This window comes from Onychomys torridus, chromosome 20 (assembly GCF_903995425.1).
Source record: "Onychomys torridus chromosome 20, mOncTor1.1, whole genome shotgun sequence".
Taxonomy (NCBI): domain Eukaryota; kingdom Metazoa; phylum Chordata; class Mammalia; order Rodentia; family Cricetidae; genus Onychomys; species Onychomys torridus.
In genome coordinates this window covers 7,531,115-7,550,462 of record NC_050462.1, presented here as the reverse complement: position 1 = coordinate 7,550,462, position 19,348 = coordinate 7,531,115, and the positions used below count along the sequence as shown (strand labels likewise).

The 19,348-nt window shown below is 44.2% G+C and overlaps 1 protein-coding gene across 1 annotated transcript in view; it reads right to left on the bottom strand.

The window, feature by feature from the left end:
• C20H12orf42 (chromosome 20 C12orf42 homolog) overlaps positions 1-5,499 on the bottom strand; it is a 151,415-nt gene extending 145,916 nt beyond the window's left edge. The window contains exon 1 of the mRNA XM_036169506.1: positions 5,437-5,499. The gene's annotated coding sequence lies outside the window, so the exon portion shown is untranslated. The remainder of the gene's footprint in view (positions 1-5,436) is intronic.
• Positions 5,500-19,348: the final 13,849 nt, after the last annotated feature.

Sequence of the window (19,348 nt, the reverse complement as noted above, 5' to 3'; positions counted from 1 at the left end):
AATAGGATTTTTGGATGATCTACTGGTTTATCCTACTGTGATGTCTTTCTAGAATCCTTAAACTATCGTAAAACAATATCCTCTTAATATATCCTGTGTACACTCATTAATTTAATGTGTTGAAGTTTTCAAAGCAGTAACATACATATATATGAGTAAAATACCTTATTGGCTCTGTTTTATTATTCTTTTTCCAGCTAAAATGTCAAGAATTAGGAAAATTTCATCAGCTCTTACATTCCATAACTTCTATGACTAACTATGTTTACTTAATACATTAAAAGAATTCACTTTTTGTTTTCTGTTTTTGCAGCACTGTGGATCAAGTACTTATAAATGCTAGGTAAGTGCTCTACCACTGAACGACATTCTCGGCCCCAAAAACACATTTATATGTAAGATGCTCAAAACTCAAAGCCCTTTTAGGAGTTAATTATCCCAAGGCATTTTTCTTCATCTTTGCCAATACTGTAGCTCTATCCAGGGCTTCCATTTCTCCTTAAGTCAACTCTAATTATCTTTTCCATTAATACAATATTTTGCTGAGGCTCTTGACTGTATTGCCATAAAATTTTACACAGTGATTTCTTACATTTGAGAGCTCTTTTATACACTTGAGCAAGAGAAAATTAGTTCCTGCATTCTGTTTCCTTGGAAGCAGCAGTGCTCCCCAGAGGACATACTGAAACAAATACCAGGGCTGTAGAGATGGTTCAGCCGTTACCAACACAACTGCTCTTCCAGAGGACCCAGGTTCAAATCCCTGTCCCCACATGGCCACAAACAACCATCTATAACTCCAGTTCCAGGGATCCAATGCTCTCTTCTGACTCCATGGACACTGAACATGTATACTACACAAGTATACATGCAGGAAAAATATCCAGCACTCAGGAGGCAGAGCCAGGCAGATCTCTGTGAGTTCAAGGCCAGCCTGGTCTACAGAGCGAGTTCTAGACAGCCAGAGTTACACAGAGAAACCTTGTCTCTAAAAATACCCAAAGAATTAATTAACTAATTAATTAATACATCTTTTTAAAAAGCATATGTATTCTTCCTTTCGGCGGATAACTGGTTAGACAGGGGAAAACCTACACCTATTTGGCTAAATTTACCAGGACCTTTAAATAAAAAGTGGTAAGAGGCCTAGAGAGATGGCTCAGTGGTTAAGAGCACTGGCTGCTCTTCCAGAGGACCCAGGTTCAAATCCCAGCATCCACATGGCAGCTCACAACAGTCTGTAACTCCAGCTCCAGGGGATCCAACACCCTGTTCTGGCCTCTGCAGATCCTTCACACATGTGATGCACATAACATACATGCAGGAAAAACATTCACACACAGAACACAAAAGTAAATCTGTTTTTTAAAGAGAGGGAAGTACAGCAAGAGTCTCGCCCAGCCTTTGCTGTTGTCTTTTATGTCCCTGGGTCCAGATGCTCACACCCAGCCTCTCATCTGCTTCTCCATAACGACCAGACTTTGCGGGTGCAGTAGTTCACCCTGCCGCTACTCTTCTACCTACCCCGGCTCCTGTACGCGTATCTCCCATCAGTTTTGATCAGCATATCAGGAAGCCCATTCGGGCTTAACACAGAGACCTCATCCTCCAGTCCATCTCTTCTATGGAGCTGTACTATAGCTGAAGCTTTCCTGGTCCCGCCCCTGCGGCCACTTGGACCCAAGTAAACACACAGAGGCTTATATTAATTATAACTGCTTGACCATTAGCTCAGGCTTATTATTAACTTATCTCTTACACTTAAATTAACTCCCCTTGAGCTGTTCACACCCACCCTCTCCACGTGTGCACCACCCCTTGAGCTGTTCACACCCACCCTCTCCACGTGTGCACCACCCCTTGAGCTGTTCACACCCACCCTCTCCACGTGTGCACCGCCCCTTGAGCTGTTCACACCCACCCTCTCCACGTGTGCACCGCCCCTTGAGCTGTTCACACCCACCCTCTCCACGTGTGCACCACCCCTTGAGCTGTTCACACCCACCCTCTCCACGTGTGCACTGCCCCTTGAGCTGTTCACACCCACCCTCTCCACGTGTGCACCGCCCCTTGAGCTGTTCAGCCCCGAGAGCTTGTCCTCACTGCTTCTCTTCATGCTACTCACACATTTTCATTCATCAGGTCTCATTCTTTTCTCTAAAACAGATCCGAAGCCATTCAGTCTTCATTTCTGCTGACACAATTTACTCCAAGACATCATTTATGCTTCCTCTCAGCGACTGAGGTGACCTTCCAGCGGGTCTCTAACCAGCCATTGCCTGTCTAGTTCTGACCTATAACCAGTAAGGACTCTACTCTCATCTCATAAATCGGACAGAGCCCATTATAAAAGGGTCTGAGGCCCCGGGTTCTCTCTCTCTTGCGTGTTTTAGCCTACCCTTGCCCATCTGCCTTCCTCCACAGTATAAGATAGCACGATGCCAAGTGCCACCCAGGCTCTTGAAGCCAGCCATGAGAACTACAAGCCAAATAAGAATCTGTCCATTCGTATCCGCAGTATTCTGTTGCGGCATCACAAAGCAAACTAAGCCGGGCGGTGGTGGTGCATGCCTTTAATCCCAGCACTCGGGAGGCAGAGCCAGGCGGATCTCTGTGAGTTCAAGGCCAGCCTGGTCTACAAATCGAGTTCCAGGAAAGGCGCAAAGCTACACAGAGAAACCCTGTCTCAAAAAAACAAAAAAACAAACAAAAAACAAAAAAGCAACATAAACAAAAGTAACACAAACTAAGAAAATTCTCCACATAGCAGTAGTGATTATCTTAAAATGGTAAGTCCAATCATGAAAATCCCTCAAAATCCTCCCCAGCTCTCTGTTTATTTCAGAATAAAAGCCTTTCCTTCCCCATTCCCACAAAAGACCTCCCTAACTGACTCAAGCCAATCTCATCCAGCTGTGTCTCAGAATTCTTCCCACTCCCACACTGCCCCAGCCTCACAGCCTTCTGACAGTGAATTGAGACCCTTGCAGCTCCTCTGCTGGTCACATGACTGCTGGTCACATGACTGCTGGTCACATGGCTGTTTGTGTCCCTGCTAGCTTCGGGCTACAGTTGACCCTGGCCTCCTTTAGTTACCCTAACCAAAGGGAATGTCACCCTGTTGAAAATTATTGCCTCATGGTTTTATACGCTTTCCAATCATTCTAACTTATTGGGAAGGAAATGACAAAGAACAGAGGAAAAGTCAAAATGGGAAACAAGAAAAGAAAAATCTTCAAGTGATAAGACTAAATCATAAAATCAAGACAAGACAAGCATCCGGTGTGGTGGTGCACACATTTAATTCCATCACTCAGGAGGTAGAGACAGAGACCAGCCTGTTCTACACGGCAAGTTCCAGGAAAGCTGGGACTACACAGAGAGACCTTGTCTAAAAAATAGAAAAAAAAAAGAAAAGCAAGAGACAAAGAAGATAAACATAAAATTATTACCATTCCCAGGGAAAGAAACACACTCTCATAATTTTTCAAATGAATGCAAATAGTATGCATCTTTTAAGTAAACATTCTAGCCACTTGTTTCTATGTGCTGGGTAAAGATTACTAACTTTACCTAGAAGGCTTGTATAAATCGACTCCCTGAATTCTAGTGAATTCCACTAGTCTAACAACTTGGCAAAAGCACTGGTTCATATGAGTAGGACGCATTTGAAACAGTTATTAAGAGCCCTCGGAAGAACTGCTTTGTTTCTGGTTGTAAGTTTGCATAGCAAGGATCCAGGACATGTTTTAAAATAAAACAACCCTCTCCTACAGCTTTGAGTACATGAGGCATCCATTTTGCAACAATAGCCTGGCCCTCTGGCCTCTCTTTGTCCTCCAAAATGCCTCTTTGTAACTCACAGGTGTTTGTGGGCAGAAAGACTGTCGGAGAGGGGTTTATTATGAGTTCTTTCTTCCCCACTTGTTCTAAACCTGTTCAGGGAGTGCTTCATGCCACACACCAAATCTCCATAAAAATCAAGAAACAAGAAGTTTTCTGTACGCCCGCCCAACAGCCGCACTATGACATTAGTTTCGACAGCTCTGTGACCCAGTATTGTCCCAACTTTATTCACTGGTCTCTTTTTCTTTTTCTTTTTTCCACTGCTTTTTTTTTAAAGCCTTTATTGGCATTTGGCATTTTTTATCTACTGTAAAATAAAAAGGAGAAGGATGGCTTTTTTAAAGCTCTCTGTGTGACAGTTTAAAAAAGAAAGAAAAAGCTATCTGCAGTTACTGTAGTAATGGTTTTAAGGAGGAGGGGGGAGCACCTGCAAATCAAAGAAATGCTATGGCGCTGTCGTCGGATCTCCCCCTTCTCTTAAAGTTATTTCGTGGCCATTATAGAGTAGGTCTGGCAATGAATTTATGTGACAGCTATGAAGTTAGTATTAAAATTGTGAATGCTGCCTAGCAGTTTTCATGCCCTTACCATAAGATAGCCTCAATCTGCCACACAGCGCTGAATAGGGTACAGAAGAGGGTGTGTGCGTCCGATGGATGGGAGGAGGGTGTGTGAATGGGAGGGCTTCCCGGGAGGGGCAGCACACTAGTCACCAGCGGCTGATTTATTTCTGAACTTCAGAAAGGAAAGTCCCGGCAAAGCAGCAGCCTGAAAGGCCATGAAGCATTGAGGATAGGGGGCAAGGGCGGGGAGGGGGCGGGATGGGGGCGGATGTCTTGACACATTTTGCCATTCCAATGCCAGGTCTAGAAGCAGGGATCGAGGCTGGGCTGTGGTAAAAACCCATTCCTCCAGTCTTCCCAGATCAACTATGAAATGCCAGCAGGGAGTAAATGTGGTTCCTGCATCTGCAGAATGGGAAAGGCAAAATGTGTGTGTGTTGGGTTAGCCTGGATCCACTTGGACAGAGTTTGGAGAGAGATGAAGCGTGCTGGGTGTGAGATAGGAAAGCTCTTCAAATGCGGGGATTCGAGAGGGCTTTAGAGGAAGGAAAAAAAAATGAGGCGAAGTGACTGCAAAGAGCAGGGGGCGTGCCCAGGGCGCACGGCCCCGCCCCAGACCCCTCCCCCGACCCCTATTAGCATGCGGGCAGCGCGGGCCACGGGGCGGGGGCGGCGCAGTGGGATCGCGGCTCTGGGCGCATTGTGGGCCGCGCTCGCCTCCACGGGGGACCATCTGCTCGCTGTCAATGCATCACCTGCTCGTCTGGGCCGTCGCCCGGGCAACCGGGGGCGGGGGAGATTAAGGAGCGTGTGCGTCTTGGTGTGGGTACGGGCGGCAGGGGCGGGGGCGGGGCGCAGTTCTGTCGCCTCCACCCTGGGACTGGTCAAGCGGGGTGGAGGGGGATGACGACCACCGGGGACGATCGGACTCCGCTGCTCGCCGCCCCACAGCCCCTCCCGAGAGCCACCCCCACCCGAGGTGGCGGAGTCTACAGAAGCACAGGGTTCCTCTCTCTGAGCAACCCACCTCCTCGGTGTCCAGACCGGACCCACGACTTCCTCTTCTACCTGCAACTGCAGAAGCCCTATCCTGAGCTCGCCGCAGACTCCTCCTCCAAGCGAGCTGGTCCCACACTACCCAACTCTTATGGGCACCTCCGGGCGCGGTCCCGAGAACCCCTCAGTCTCCGGGCAACCACAATGGGAGCAGCATTGCGAGTAGACTAGACCCTGCCCCGCCCCTGCCACCAAAGTCAGGAGGGACAACGTCCACATCTCAGATAGTCTGCTCTACCAAGGCCTGGACAGGCCTTCAGTTTAAGAATATGAGCGTCACCTGCTGATCTTTTGCCAGAGTTGGTTTTCCACGAAAAAGGTAGTTCTAGGAATTAAGAAGAAAAGAAAGGATAAAGAAGTCTCCTAAAGTCCCCTGCCAATCCAGGCCTCTCCCTTGAATTCTAAGTTAAAAGGATAAGGGCGCTGTAGCCAACAGTAGGGGGCAGGGCGATGCAATGGTTGGGAACAGGGCCCATTCCCTTTGCCTAAGAACCACAAGACTTACTCTGGTTCAGAAACTTTCTAGAAATTCTATTCCAACTAGTCAGGGACTTAGCTGTTTCCATAAAGGCGGCTCACGTCTGCCTGGTGATTGTATGCAGCTGAGCAGAGAAAGACCTACGAACCCCGCACAAGATTGCACGCGCTGCAATCAACCCTAAGCCAGGGCTTGTTTAAGTTTGGTTTTTATTTGGGTTTTGAATCTGGGGTAGGGTGGCAGTGGTTAGGTTTCTGAGACAGGGTTTCACTGTTTGGTAATCCATACTGGCCTCAAACGCACTAGCCTGGCGTAGCACAGAACAGCCTAGGCTGGTCTGGAGCTCACTAGGATTAGCCTATCTGAACTGCCCCAGTTTGGAATTGCCCACACATGAGCCTACTGCCCCCAGCAAGTTAAGTTTTTGTTTGCACATAGTGCCTAAACATTTAAAAAATATAGAGAGAGAATAAATGGTTTTTGTTTCTATGGGTTAAAAGTAGTCTGAAGGCTGTAATCCATTATAGTGCTCACAACTATAATTCCAGCATTGAGAAGGATGAGGCAGAAGAATCTCTGAGTTCCAGGTCAGCCTAGGCTATGGACCCCACAAGCACTTAAGTAAGCTAATATGCCATATCAAAGCTTCGACATGAACGTCAAGATGGCTCCCCAGGGCTACTTGCCACAGCTCCAACCCGGAATGTGGTTCACATAAATGGGTGACTGATCGAGACCTGGAGCCAACCATGGGAAATAGATTTCCATGTTAGAATAGCAATACAATTCAGCTACAAAGCCGACATGGCATCCCAGCTAAACCAGGACCCTGAAGCTGCAAACTTTGGGTGTGAAGAGACAAATGACAATACAACATTGCTCAGTTCTGCAATTTCTAGCTTTCTTGGGGCATGGTCTCCCTTTGTAGGCCAGGCTGGCCTCAGGTTCTCAGGCACCCTCCTACTTCTTCATGTCAAGGGCTGGGATTACAGGGGTCAGCTACCAGTTACAGTGCAGACATGGTGATCCTCAGGGCACAACTTCTCCACAGTAACAACTCCTCAGGTGCCAAGACTACATCACTGGGCCTAACGGCCTCTGGACTGGAGGCCACTGCCTGAAACCTAGACGCAGACAGAGGGAAGTTATGGGCGGGGGGGGGGGGAGTAAGTTTTATTCACAGCTCCTACTATACAGAATAGTCTTGAGTTGGCCAATTATGGGACATTTGTCGACAGAGTAACATCCAAAGAACATGGACATTCAGCAACTACACCAGAGCTCTAAGCTGACTCTGGCCCACTCTTCACCCATATTTCAAACCCACCCTTTTTGACAAGCTTTGAGCTGAAAAAAACCATATCCCTTAGTAGATCTCATTCCAGGGTCTGGCAGCTGTTGAAGAAACAAAGGTTTGTTTGTCGTGCTGGCTGTTTGCGTGGTGGCATTGCCATGTACATACTGGACAACCACTGAGTTATACACCCTACCCCACCCCGACACAAAGTTCTTTAATTTAGTGACTCAAACCCACTGCCCAGAGTTCAGCTGTCCAAAAAAGAAGAAATCGAACTCTTTCCAAATCAACTCTTTGCATTAAAATTATTAAACTCTTTATTTCAGATTTCTCTTGTGCTTTCCTCCATTCTTCTTTGCTGATGGAGCTTCTATTCCTTGCCACTAAGTTTTTTATTGATCTTCTTCATCTTCCCTAACTAAAGTCGGCCAGCAAATACAACTTCAGTCCTCAAACTTTTAAATACAACACCATGGGTCAGACTGATTTTCATTTTCCTTAATTTGCTGTTACTGTGTAGCAAATGACAGTCAGAAGGATGTCTTCTTTTCACTGACCCTCCCAGCAAATGACCCACTAATGTATCATGAATATGCAAGGGTGAGCTATTAAAATATCTGTGGCCTCGACAAAACAGGTACACGTGAAAAGGTATACAAACCTGCTCAAAAGATAAAGTTCTACTTAACCAAAACTGCCTTTAATTGTGACTCATAAGGAAAATTTTGAGAAGCAAGCATTCTCTTTGATTTGCACAAAACTTTCAAATATATAGAAATGGGGTTTGTTGGGGAATATTTGTTTAACTATGCAAAGATGTGCTGCATTTGTTTAGCTATGTAGAAATGTGTTGCATTTGTTTAATTATGTTGCTGTTTTACCTTGCCTGCTTAAGGCACCTGATTTGTCTAATAAAAAGTTGAACAGCCAATAGTGAGGGAGGAGATATAGGGGACTTCTGGGCAGACAGAGTAAGTAGGAGGAGGAATTTAGGCTCAAGGAAGAAAAAAAAAAGATGCCAGGAGGACACCAGAGACCAGACAGACAGACACAAAGGAAGGTAAAAGCCCCAAAGCAAAACGTAGATGAAGAGAAACAAGTTAAATTAAAAGAGCTAGTGGGACAAGCCTAAGCTAGGGCTGAGCATTCATAATTAATAATAAGTCTCCATGTCTTTATTTGGGTGCTGGTTGGTGGCCCAAAGAAAATTCCAACTACACTGGTTCTCTAGAGGAACATAACTGATAGGATAGATGGATGGGTAGAGATGATAGATAGATAGATAGATAGATAGATAGATAGATAGATAGATAGATAGATAGATTGATTGATTTAGATAGATGCATAGATAGATAGATTGATTGATTTAGATAGATAGATACATAGATACATAGATAGATAGATACATAGATAGATAGATTGATTTAGATAGATAGATAGATACATACATACATACATACATACATACATACATAGATTTAGATAGATACATAGATAGATAGATAGATAGATAGATAGATAGATAGATAGATAGATAGTAGATAGATAGTAGATAGATAGTAGATAGATGAATAGGTATCATGTATGTATGGGAGGTTTGTTCAGTTGGCTTATTCTATAGGGGATGTGCAGTCCAAGGGTAGTTTCTTGCACACTAAAGAGGCTGAGTGTCCAGTAGACACCCAGTTCAGTCCACCAAGCTGGATGCCCTGAGGGTTATGATGGTCCTTAAAGAGTCACCGGCATTCAATCCCAGTTGGAAGGTCAAGGAAGCAGCAACAGCTACAGGGTAGACACTCGTACCAGAAAGAAGGAACGCAAAACAGAGCACTACTGTTTGCTAGAACTTCCTTAGAGCTGGGCTGCTGCTGGAAGAGCCTGTTGCCTTGGTCGGGGTGTCTCCTCCCTCAACCAGTCCTGCCTGGAAATGCTCCCTCACACACATCTAGTCACACCTAGCAGTTTCCTAGTTGATTCCATATCCGGTCAAGTCCACAGTTAAGGTTAATGCCCACATAGGCATCATCACCACTTAGAAAAGGGAAGAGTCTGAGCCTAATTGTTCTATCTGAATACAAGGTAACATGTGGCTGAGGTGGACAGGACTCATTCAGCCTCTCAGAGGTGTCGCTTAGCTTTTCACGCACAAATATCACTCAGCTGCCACTCCTAGAGCATATAAAGAAAGCTTTTCATCAGTAACAGACCTCAAACCCCAAGCTCATGTTGGCAAGTAAAGCCCCTACCTCAGGTTCCTGCCCTGCTTGAGCTCCTGTCCTGACTCCCTTCAATGGTCAACAGTGCTGTGGAAGTGTAAGCCAAATAAACCCTTTCCTGCCCAAGTTGTTTTCGTCACAGTGTTTCATCTCAGCAACAGAAACCCTCAGATAAGACAATATGCTCACCCATTTTAAATCCCTGGTGGGGGTGGGTGGGTGGGGGGGATTTGTGGCTTAAGGAATCTGTCACATGACTGGGGTGGGTCTGTTCACACAAATTCATTGAATTCATGGAAGAGAGGCAGCAAAGAGAACTATGAGGCCCCAGAAATTCTTGTCATGAAGACCACTGGCATGTAGCCAAAAACAAAACCTACATATTAATCAGATAGGAATCAGTGTTACTTTTCTACAAGAACATTCTGTAATTAAAAGGGTGGGTATTGTGCTATATATATTAGTACAATTGCCACCTATAATATTGGATGCTAGCAGCTCTCCAGTGCCAGAGAGAACACAGATCCCTAGAGATGTCATTTAACAGACTGTTACACTTAAATTCAAGTGATCTTCCAGATAACAGGGAAAGAAATAGTTTTCATTGGGTGTCCCTGCCTTTCAACAGAAAGAAAGGGAAAGAAACATTTATTGGGTATCCATTCAAGGCAGGCATTCAAGGGCACTTTGTCATTTAATATGTCATTTAATCCTTACTTTAAACCTGTAGAGGAAAAAGTCACTATGACATTTTAAAGATGAAGCTATCCCAAAGCTGGGTGTACTGACCAAGGTGTGGTTACAACTATGTCTTAAGTCGAATAGAGGTAAAGTATCTTGAAGCTGGAAAATTATAAAAAGCATGCATCTGGAATGCATAGAGAATAAATCCTCCATGAGTGGAGTCTCCCAGGAGAATGAAGGGTTTGAAGTGGATGTAAGGGCTAAGGAGGAGGGACCAGAGCTCCTGTTTGGGAAAGTTGATATCATGGCACTTAGTAGCCTAGCAAATGGTTTTAGGACAGGGAGTTGCTGAAGATAAAAACAATGTTAAGAGACACAAAATGAGGACAAAATATGGAGCCTCCTTCCTCTACCTAAAACAATACAGTGTCCCTCTTTCCTCTACCCCTAGATGTAGTGGAAACAAGTGAGGAGGGACCACTTCCCTTCGAAAGAAGTGAAAGAGATGATGTCTTAGTGGGGCACAGTGGCTCATGCCTGTAATCCAGCGCTCTGGAGGCTGAGTCAGGACTAGAGTGAGGTCAAGATCATCCTAAGTTACACAGAGAGACTCTGTCTTAAAAAAGAAAGAAAGAAAGAAAGAAAGAAAGAAAGAAAGAAAGAAAGAAAGAAAGAAAGAAAAGAAAGCAGCACTGAGGAGGCAGAATCAGGTGGATCTCTGTGAGTTTGGGTCTAGCCTGGTCTACTAAAGAGTTCCAGGATAGCCAGAGCTACACAGTGAGGCCCTGTCTTGGAAAAAAAAAAAAAGATTATCACCAAAAAAAATAGTTTCAGTTTATATGGTTCATGAAACAGGAAGACTCCAAATGAAGAGGAATTGTGATTGGGGTTTGTCTGATCTCAGCCTTGCCACAGTCTACAGTCTAAATCCTTACCAGTTATACAACATTTCCCTGACATGGTCTCATCCAATAGTGTCCTGGTAAATGCTGCGTTGGATAAGGCTCTGGCTTGTACTGTTTGCCAATTTCCCCAGTGTAAATATTTCCACCATGGCGGATCTCAAGCTATCCCACAAGCCAGGGCAGAGTTAGGAAAAGGTGTGCACAGATGGCCCTGCTGAGCACTTGAGTGCTCACTACTCCCGACTCTGTCATATTTCCCTTTTTCTTCTTCCTGTTCGTCTCTCCCATGGAGCTGCTGGATTTGGAAAAGGTGAAAGGATCACTCCAGTCACCACTTTCAAGTCACTGTCAATATGTGTATTTAATATTACAGTTCACCTCTAGGTAGCCTGAAGCGTAGGAGAGGGAGGTTTTTTTATTTGGGCTGGGTTGTTCCACTGTTCAAAAGATCACCACCTGGAAGCTGGAAGCCAAATGTGGACCAGAGACATATCTTTTGAACTCATGCTTAATTCAATTTTTTTTCTAATTAGTTTGCCAACATTTAAAAATCAGGGGAAAAAAATCCAAATTTCTAGAGTACCTTAATTTTTTTCCATTTAGAACATTAACATATGGAACCCAGCAATGCCTAGAACAAGGAAGTTATTCCAAAGATGTGAGCATCCTTCAGCCCACCACGGCTGCTGTGTTATCATGTTATCGTTGCTGTATCGTGACAGTCTGGAGGCCTTGCCGTCTGAATGCTCTCTTCCCTCCGGTTCCTCCCTCATCTTCCCTCGGTTTCTGAAACAACCTTTTCATCTCTGGGCTCTACACTCGCCAAGCTTCTTTCTGAAACACCCTCTGCCCCTTTCTCTTAGCCAACTCCATTCTAGCTTTTCCGGTCTGAGCTCTCAGAAAGACTCCCAACAAACAGTCTCCACGGCTCCTCTCCACACAGCCAGTGATCTTTTGAAAACATAGCTCATGGACGGGAATTTGGCTCAGTTGGTAAAGTGCCTGTCTAACACGCACAAAGCCTGGATTTGACCCCAGGTACAACATAAAATTGGGTGTGGTAGTACACACCTATAATCCCAATTCTTGGAGGGTAGAGGCAGGAGGATCAGAAGTCCAAGGTTAACCTTGACTACACAGCGACTTTGATGCTAGCCTGGTATACATGAAACTCTGTTGCAAAAAGTACAAATAAAATAATAAAACAGGAACTGGGGAGATAACTGAGCAAGCAGAGTGCTTACTATCCAAGCCTCAGAATCTGAGCTCAGATACCCAGCACCCACTAAGTCAGGCCTGATGCTGTCCATCTAGTCAGTGCTGGTGAGGCTGGAAATGGGAAATCTGGGGAATCAATGGCTAGCTGATCTACTAGAACAGTGAGCTCGAGGGTCAGTAAGAGACCCTGTCTCAAAGACTTAGTGAGGAGGAATCAAAGAAAATACCTGACATTAATCTCTGTCTTCCACACATGCATGCACAGCCACCTGCAACTACACATGCACACACAGATACACACACACACACACATGCACAAATCATATCATTATGTCTCCCTGGGTGCCTTCCTTCATGCAATGTGGAATCCAGAAAAAGCAGATCACAGATATTCATTCCAGAACAGAAAATGTTAATGCAAAATCAGTATCAACTTTGCCTCTTTAGTGGCTACAGCCAGAGTTTTGCCATCCTTAATCCCAGTCACAGTCACTGCAACCTTCTTTTACATCCTGCTTATACATATCAAGTCCAGCTCCTACTCTACTGAAGGGTTGTGTGCTATTGGGTGTCCCCAAGTTATTCAGAAAAAAAAACACTTTACACCGCCATATTAGGGCACTACAGGAGTTCTTTCATACAGCGTTTTCTCACAAAGCCCAGAGGAAATGGTTGGCCTAACTCTCAAGGGCTCCCAGGCAAAGCACTCCCTCTCTGCAATCACAAGAGAATAAACTGGGGGTAAAATAAGAACAGAGCAGCAAAGATTGTTTCATTTGTTAAAGAGTTTCCTCCTCCACATTCACCAGGCTGTATGCATGACTGTGCACAACTTTTTATGTGTGATTCAGCAAAGTGACTTAAAGAACAACACAGTGGGCACTGGGGAGACTGTTCAGCCATAAAGCGCTTGTAGCATAAGCATGAAGACCTGAGTTCAATACCCAACACCCACATAAAAATGCAAACCCCTAAAATCCCAGCAGGAAGGAGGAGGAAATGGCAGATCCCCTGGGGCTTGCTGGCCAGTCGTTCTCGATAAATCAGTGAGCTCCAGGTGGATGAGAGAATGTGTCTCAAAAAACTAAGATGAAGAACAGTTGAGGAAGGCCCTTGATGTCAGCCTCTGGCCCCCACACAGGCACACACACATGCATGTGCAAGAACACGCACGCAGACACACACATGCACAGGAAAGTGAACAACACCCAAAGCTGACTTCTGACTTCCACACTTTCATGTGCACACACAAAAATGGAGTAAAAGGTACTCTTATCATGATCTTATTTTGACTCCATAATTGTTGAAAAGTCTAAATGAAGCAAAGCATATTATATAAAATTTGTTTTATAAATAAAACTCATATTTTATATAACACAAAGTTATCTAACTTACAGATATAACATATATTAAAGTCATTTATAGTAGCCATATAAGTATACATAACAAAACTCTATGTGATGTGTGTATATATAACACTTGTGTATTCAGATGCATGTGTGTATAAAGTTGATGCATAAAATATAGTTAAACTATAAAAAGCAGCTTTTAGCCTTCAATTAAAACCATAAAGTGGGGCTGGAGAGATGGCTCGGTGGTTAAGAGCACTGACTGCGATTCCAGAGGTCCTTAGTTCAATTCCCAGCAACCACATGGTGGCTCAACCATCTGTAATGAGATCTGGCGCCCTCTTCTGGTCTGCAGGCATACATGCTGTATACATAATAAATAAATCTTAAAAAAAAAAAAAAAAGCAAACCATAAAGTACTTCATGTTGACACACTCCATTGCTCAGTCACTTTTCCCTCCCAACTCCACTCATACACAATCTAGAGAAACAGAAGGTGCATTCAGTTACTTCAACTGACCACTGACATATCACCACACTTTGAAATATGTAAGTGGGAATGGGGCCCAGTGGAGACATTTCCTTGGGCCCCACATTGACCCAGCATCCTCAGTGGGGATGCATACTTCTCCAATAAACATGTTTATTCTTGAAGAGGCTGGACAGAGTCACAAGGACCCAGCTCTAGGGTCATTTCTATTGGAAAGCTGAACACTTGCCTCCAGTATTCTTTAATCAGTTTTGCAAAGCTGAAGCCCTGAAGGTAACCAGATGGGCTGTCTTCAGGAAGCAGCAGAGGAATAAGGAAGTTACTATCTGGAGCTACTCCTGGGGGGCCTTGCTCCCTACCCAATGAAGATCCTCCTGAGAGGTTCTAGTAAATTTGGTCCCTCCCTCCCACTGTATTCCCCATGAGGTTTTGGTTTCTTTTAAGTTCAGGTAAATTGTCCATGTCACAAGCCCTTCAGTGAAACCATGGGAGTTTACAAGGTTGTGGATGCTGGGGGGGGGGGGTGTAAGCTAGTCTATCATAGGTTAGTGGCCACCACTTCCCCATCTGTCCATCATTCATGCCCCCACAGTTAGGTGGGGATCTGTTGACATTTTCTGAGGGACATCCTCCACCTTTCTTCCCATCAGCACTGAATTTATTGACAGAATGAACATTCAATCCTTCAGCAAATATTTAGTGAGTAACGGATGCATACTGGACATGTCAGTACTCTGGGTACTGAGACATGTGGTGTGGGTCGTGTGATCTGTCGTGGTGACTGGTTCAGAAGATCTGTGACCTCAGACAGGCCATGGGAAGTCGGGTTGTTCTCATGACCCCTAATAGTTGAAGTGTGGAGTTTTCTTTGGCTTTTCTTGCCACCGTATGGAAAGAGATCTAAGTCATAGGCAGAGGAGCAGAGAAAGAAAGAGAAGGAGGAAGGCAGGGGGAAGCCATGTCTGGCCAATGTGCCACTGACTTTCAGTATTATGAACAAATACCCCCTTTTGCCTAGAGTTATCTGTGATTATTTGTCCCTTACACTGAAAAAAAAAAAAAAAAAAGCTGACTAATCAAACCAGCTCCATGATTATTAACCTCCCCTTCAACCAAAATAAAATAAATATTTCACCATGAGACTAAGGAACAGGATCTTTTTTGGAAGATGGATTATAGCTCACCTCTGGACCCAGAGGACTCTAGGAAGAAAACCAAGACTGAGAACTAACACCCATTTGCACTGAATTTATTGACAGAATATGCGATTCTTCAATGAATGTTTAATGAGTAACAAATGTATTCCAGACTCGGTTGTGTTCTAGGTACTGAGACATTGTCACCAGCGAGGGACAGTGTCCACCTCAAGACACTCACATCCTAGCTGAGAAAACCAGAAGTGCAGCTGGGAAGTGATATCATGCCCTCCCTGGTAAAAGCTTTCCTAAAAGGTAAAGGGCTAATGGAGAGGCCCCAGGTGGGAGCACACACGACAACATGGGTTGAGACAGGGGGGAGGTCAGATCTCACAGGGTCACACAGTTTTACAGGACACTTAACGTCCACTCTGAGTGAGGTGGACTCCATTGGAGTTTTTGGGGAAATGGGAATGATACACTTTGACTTGGCTTCTTCACTTAAAAGATTGTTCATTCCGTCGTCTGTGGGGTGTCAGAGCAGGGCACAGACAAGCTCTGAAAGGTGTTTTCTCCTAGGGAAGACTCTACTCAACCTTTTGGGTAGAAACAGAATAAAACCTTCTAGGTCCAAGCAGACTGCCATAAGTCCGTCACACTTTAAAATGAAGAGCCGAACACTGACAAACTATTCCCAAAAACATCTGTAGAGAAGGGATCCAATACCATTGCTTACAAATAAATTTTGGTTTCTCATAGTTTCAGACAAATCCACCAGGGACCGCCTCTACCTCCACTACCTAAAAGCTACTTGGCAGTATCTGGAGTAGCTTTCTGTTGTCCTGGCAGGAAGAGTGGACATGACACTGCCCTCTAGTGTGTGGAGGCCAGAGATGCCACTTAGCATTCCACAATGCATAGAACAGACCTCCTTCACCCTCCGCCACACACGCACAACAAAGAATTATCCAACTCAAATACCAACAGTGCTGAGACTAAAGAGCTCTGGACTCATGAGAGTCACTGTTCTCAGATTTTCCGTCAGTGACTCTTAAACCTACACAGTCCATATGAAACCAGGAAAACACACATGGACTTGGTCATCTTTCTCTTTGGCTGGTATTTGTAAAAGCAAACATTGTGCTTGCTGTTTCACATTTAAGAACGAATATTGGCCTGTGCTCTCAAATTAAAGCAGATCATTAGGGGAGAGCGTGCAGAGCAGTGTTTCTGAGTCTGTAACAGGAAAGTTTAAATTTAAATATATATGTGAAAGTGTCATTCCAGAAAAACAAAAGTACCTGGTGTAGACTGTGCTGTAGGGATGCAAACGCCTTTGAAACCCAACTGGCTGTATAATTAAGTGATAATGAATGCATAGCTGTGCTTTGTACTCCATTCCAGCACATTGGACTTGAATCTGAGCTTGAAATGCTAAATCCTTCAGCTCTCTGGCCCCTCATCAGTGAAGTGCAAATCAAGGCCTTTGACTGCTCCTGAGGACGGTTCAAAAAAAGAAAGCTGTGAACTCCAAACATGATGTTTTCAAACTGCCTACTGTTCGGTGGGGGACTGAGGTGGACACAGGAACTGCAGTGGGGGGGGGGGGGACTGAGTTGTACATACAAACTACATTTAATAAAAAAAAGATTCACTGGAGTAAGAAAGTGAGGTTAGTGTGTGATGCTTCTTACAAAATAGAATGATTATTTATTTTAAAGGGTATTCATTTTCATTCCATACGACTCTAGGTTTTCAGTTCACTGGTAATTTCACTTAGAGAAAAACTAAATAACATTTTGGGTCTGGTTTTTTGTTTTTTGTTTTTTTAACTATAGCTAAGGTTATGCAAAAGATGTAGAAACGGGTGTGTGTGTGTGTGTGTGTGTGTGTGTGTGTGTGTGTGTGTTAGACTGAGCTTTTTGCTTGGTTGTGTGGAATAGAGTGCTTGGCAGCTTGTTTTAATAAAGCTTTGTAAAACTCGTCAGACCAGGGGCTCAGCAGTTAAGAGCACTTGTTGCTCTTGCATAGGACCTGAGTTCGGTTCCCAGCACCACATGATCACAACCGTCTCTAACTCCAGTTCCAGGTGATCTGACAGTTTCGTCAGATCTCTGTGGGCACCAGGCAACACATGGTATACACACATTTATGTAGGCAAAACATTCATACACATAAAATAAACTTAAAATTTTAAACCACAAGATTACTTTAAAACAAAAATCATTGCACCAAAGCATAACAGAGGTCTTAAAATGCAAGACATATGTAAGTTGATAAATAAGCTATTTAACATTTTATCATCGTAATTAAACACGCAATGCAATCCATTTGTGGTTATCCGATTATTCAAAAAGTCACTCTTATGTTATACTTTTAGGTTTATGTTTTAAGAAAAATAATAACATTAAAGAGAAACTTCGGTTTGATTCTATAAAAACTGATTTCAGAGAACTGAACCACAAATTCCACCCACGCGGCTTAGGAAGAAAACTCAGTGGAAGTGCCACAGACAGCAGAACACAGGTTCAAGTTCATCCAGCACTTTGCAAATGGCCTTGGACGTCTGGGGAAAATCGAAAGAAGATAAACAACAAACAGGAAGGAAACACACTTGCTGGCTTAGCAGCCCGGCCCCTGCCAGGCGCACTGGAGGGCACAGGTTCTTGTACAGCACAGGGCTGTCATCCAACCTGGTTGGGACATGGTAAGGAAGGACACATGGACACCCAAGCCTGACTATGGACAGTGCTTAAGTGACAAAGGTTCTAGCTAAAGTTTCTTTGTTTGTTTGTGGCTTTTTCTTTACTGTACAATGGAGGAAAGACAATATGGACTCAGATGAACTCAGTTTGCTGATTTGAATTTTGATCTTTCCCCACACAAAATGCTGTATGAAACTGTTATGGTTCGTATAAGCAGTGTTTCTTGTGTATTAAGAGTTTTGTGTCCAGATAGGGGCGGCTACTGAGAGGGGACTGAATCATGAGGGCAGTAACTTCATTGCTAGCTGGAAATGGAGGTGAGGCCCGTAAGGAGAAAGAAGGTAGGTCACTTTCTTTGAAGAGTGTGTCTTACCCCTGTACTCACCTTCTCTCCCCTCTCTCTGTTTCCAGTTGCCATAATGTGAGCAGCATCCTCACCTACACACCCTTGCAGCTCAGAAGCTCCGCCTCAGCATAGGCCCAGCCACAAGAGTCAAGTGAAATGTTCATAACTCTATTGTTTTCATTTTTTAAATCATCACAAATCCAAAAACGAAAAAGGAAAAGCATAATAATCAAAGGATATACTGCAATAACATTAAAAGTCAACAGATTTCTGAGTAATTTTACTCAATTAAGAACATAGATAGAACACATTAGTATGGGCTCCAAGCCAAGCATTAGGCAGACCAGGCTGTGGCTGCATCACCAGAAACTTTGGTTACAAATAACAGACCCTCCTCAGGCCAGCCTAAGTAGAAAATACGTTTGTTAAAAGACACTAGGTGACTCACAGACTCTTTGAGAAGACAAGGAGCTCCATGCAGCCAGGATATCCAACCATTGCTTGTGTTTTCTAGTGTCCTGATGCTCAGCAGCCATCCTCTATAGGGTCACACAACAAACTTTTCCAGAAAAAGTGGGCACCGCTGTCCCCACCAGCCCAGGAGACTGACACTGGTCCCCAGCCATGCTGCCTCTGCAGCTCCTCACAAATCTGTGTGTTGGGCAGTGTCTCATGGGGCAGGTGTGCTCAAGTAACAGAAGCCAAGCCACACGCCCATACACATCCTTCTTCCCATCTTTACAGTCTGAGAACTATTTAAACGATTGACTCAGAATCCTTAAGCTACTGAAAACAAAAGTCTAGATTAGAACCCTTCTGAGACCCAAAGTTTGCAGTTCATCCTTGAGTTAAAAGTAGACTTAAAGTCTACACTTTATACTATATCTTAAAACATCAGGTTCATTGTACAAGATAGTTTATGATAGTACAAAGCAAATGATAGCTTAATTCCACTTCAATCGGTATGCTTTAAATGCCTAGCATGGAATCTTAGCCCCACCACTGAGAATTTATAGAAGGTCGGGCCACTTCCTTAGCCCTGGAAGTCTGTTTCCACAT